This window comes from Miniopterus schreibersii (genome assembly GCF_964146895.1).
Source record: "Miniopterus schreibersii genome assembly, chromosome: 5".
NCBI lineage: Eukaryota > Metazoa > Chordata > Mammalia > Chiroptera > Miniopteridae > Miniopterus > Miniopterus schreibersii.
In genome coordinates, this window is record NC_138106.1 from 66,968,586 (window position 1) to 66,971,781 (window position 3,196).

Genomic DNA, 3,196 nt, shown 5'->3' on the forward strand with positions numbered 1-3,196 from the left:
AGAGGCCTGTGTACAGGGACCTTTCTGGAAGGCATGCAGTGCCCATATGGGCTTTTGATCCTCATTAGGGGGTAGGGGTGGGGGCATGGGGCCTGCTCCAGTGCCTGCTGCCAGTATTGGTGTGGTGGCCTATTATCTGGAACCAGTCCCCTGCCCTCCTCAAAGGCCCTGCTAGGGACCCCCTCTGCCTGTCATGGAGACCCCTGGCCCTGGATGGCCTTGAGGGTGGTGATGTCCAGGGCTGGGCAAGGAATGGCCAACAGCAGGAAGTAGGTGTGTGCCCGGGGTGCCTGATGATGTGTGCCCCATGTGACAAGGACAAGCAGGAGGGGAGTGGGATGGGAACCCTCCAAGATCCAGTGACCCTTTTCTAGATAAGCTCTCACCAGGCATCAGGCCTACCCCTCAACACCTGTGATAGCCTGGAGGAACCCGGGGTGGATAACAACTGGGGGGCCTGCCCTCCAACAGCCCTCCTAGCACCCCACCTCCCCAGTAAGGCCCCAACACACAAGCCATTACCATAGCGAGACCCAGGACTCAGGAGACGCCCCTGCTCAACACACAGCAGCGACTTAATATGTGAAACCAAAAACAAATTTTGGGGGTAGGGGGAATCTAAAACTATACCCCCCAAATCAGAAGGTGGGAAACAGGAGATAAAGATAGTAGTTAGCAGAACATCCAGCAGGGCAAGTGCTTACACTCAAAGGGACACACCTGGTAGCCTGGAAAGGTGGCAGGAACTCACGGGCATGGCGGTGGCATGAGAAGGGTGCAGAAACCAGGCGTCCCAGTCCCAGTGAGAAGCTGTGACAAGTCTTAAGGTGCCATTTTAATTCAAAGCGGGGAGGGAAGAAATGTTCTTTTTGTTTTACTCATCAATATGATGAGGTCTTGTGTCCCAAACCACTTTTGGGCAGTTCCTGAGTCGGCTTCTTAACAGGCAGTGAGAACCAGGACTGCAGCCAACCCAGCGGGGAGTGTGGTTCCCCAACTCCTCCACTCCAGGCTGCCGGTGAGGGGCGGGCGGATGGGTGGACAGAGGACAAAGCAGCAGGCTCCCGGGGGGCCAGCTCCTGCTGCTATGTCCCCTTCGCCGTCAGTGCTGCCTCCTCGTTGTCATCGTGACTGTCATCCTCATTCAATGGGGCTGCACCTGGCTTGGGGCAGGTGTTCTGGCCTCCTGTTCCTGCTCCACGCGGCTGCACAGGGCCAGGATGCGGTGGGGCAGGGCCGCACATATAGCACATATCAGAAAGACCTTCATGTCCTGGTCCTCGGTATCCACGGCTGCGATGCAAATGCCCTTCTCACTGGTCTTGCGAATCTGCATCTGGGCCCACGGCTTGGTGTTGAGGATCAGCCGCAGGCTACGCCGGGTTTGCATCACCAGTTGGGGCTGTAACGCCCACTGGTCAGTTGATGCCTTATTGTTGGGCGTGAGCAGCCCCTGGCCTCTCTCCACCCTGACTGCGAGGTCTTGTCAAAGACGAACAGCCGACACTGGATCTGAAACACGTTGCTCTCTGCCTCCTCGCGGGTGACGACCTCCACTTTTTCCAGCAAACGCTTTGTGAGGTTGCCGGGGTGCAGGCGGCAGCTGATTGGACCCGGGACTCTCTCTGGGAGGTAGCCTCGCGGGACTAGGACTCAGGCCCGGGCGTGACAGCCGAGTTTTCCCTGTTGGCATCTGAAGTGACCTCCTTTAATGCAGGGGGCCCAATACGCGCTCGCTCCGGTTCTGGCCAAATACAAAAATGTTGCAAGCGGCCCCGGCAGCCTGGGCACTACCTTACCGGTCGAGTTGTCTAAATCGAAGGAAACGGCTGATCCAACCGAAGGAAACGGCTGGCCTCCACTGGCGCTGTCTGGCATCCTCCACGTCAGCTGCTTCGGGATTCCCGTTTAGTACCTTAATTCTGTCCTTAGAGTTCTGCCCAAACACAAACGCTTGCTGTGCCACTTGCACTTTTTCCTCACATCGGTCCTCCTCAGAAGTATCGCTAGACTCATTTTGTCTGGGGCTCTTCCTCCTCGGACTTCTCCGTTTGGCGTTGCTGGGAGATGTCGCGGTTCCCCTGCAACCCGCTGGGACACTGATCCTGCTGGTGCTGCCGCCCCTTGGGCTTCTGGCGTGGCAGACCTGCGCTGGGTGCCCGGCCGTGGGCCCGGGTCGGCGGCCTCACCGGAACGCACCGCTCCCTTCCTCTGGTTCTGCGTCAGACCTGCCTGCAGACGGCTCGCAGACGGCTGACGGCATAAACACATGGCTTTTTGATACTGACTGTGAACGTGGGAATTGCGTTAAAGAGGACATCCTTTCTCTCTTGACAGGACGGCAGTCATTTCCATCTTCTCGGTAAGAACCTTCACCTTGGGGGCTGGAGCCGCCGGCTGACCTCTTCCCTCGCCGGGTCCGCCATTTTTCTCCCTCAGTTCCTCCCACAAGGCCCCGCGCCGGCCCCGCTCTCCTGCTTGGCGGAAAATCTGCGCATGCGCACTTCCCTGGCCAGCTTGGAGCCTTTTAAGTTCGCGTTTTTAATATGCTCAGAGCTGATCGTGGAATTTTCTACTTGCGTCTCCCTTTATCACTCCCGATCCCCTGGAATAGAAGCTCTTAAAGGTAGGGACTCTGCTTTATATTTTTATTCCTAATCAATAGAAAATAAAGCTCTTGCCACATTTTAGGTCAGTAATAAATGCCTTTTGAGTAGAAGAGTGAAGGAAGAATAAAGATCCATACCACCCGAGTGAAATGAAAACTTCGCTGTCGCCAAATACACTGTTTTGGCCGTATTAAACTCCTAAAACCTAGGACTGTTAGGAAGCAGTCGTTTTCAGATTCAGCGTCCCCCTCAGAGCCTCCGAGTTCACAGAGGCTTTGCCTTTGAAAACCAAAAACCTCCCTGCTCAAGGTCAGAGTGTTAATAAAGCATTTGGTAAGCACAGCGTGCTTGTATGTGTAGGTTATGTTTTGCTTTTAATTTGAGAGAAGAGAAGATAAAGAGTGTGAATCGCAGGCCTCTGCACATGGAAAAGTACATGCTCGGGGACTAACACTCGCTGTCTTGTTGCTGAATGTTCAAGCTTTGGTGAGAAGTTTTGCTTCTTTATGGCGTGTTTCTGTGGCTCAGCGTATTCCCTGGGAATTCTTCCCTCCAGGTGACTCACTTGGTTCTAAAATGTGCTTGTG

At 55.0% G+C, this 3,196-nt stretch overlaps 1 pseudogene across 1 annotated transcript; it reads right to left on the bottom strand.

Annotated features, from left to right (window-relative positions):
- Window positions 1-1,085: 1,085 nt before the first annotated feature.
- On the bottom strand, window positions 1,086-2,271 carry LOC308557496 (ran-binding protein 3 pseudogene; annotated as a pseudogene). Its single transcript has 2 exons — window positions 1,953-2,271; window positions 1,086-1,794 (listed from the first exon to the last, which is right to left on the bottom strand). The product of its transcript is annotated as a ran-binding protein 3 pseudogene (transcript).
- Window positions 2,272-3,196: the final 925 nt, after the last annotated feature.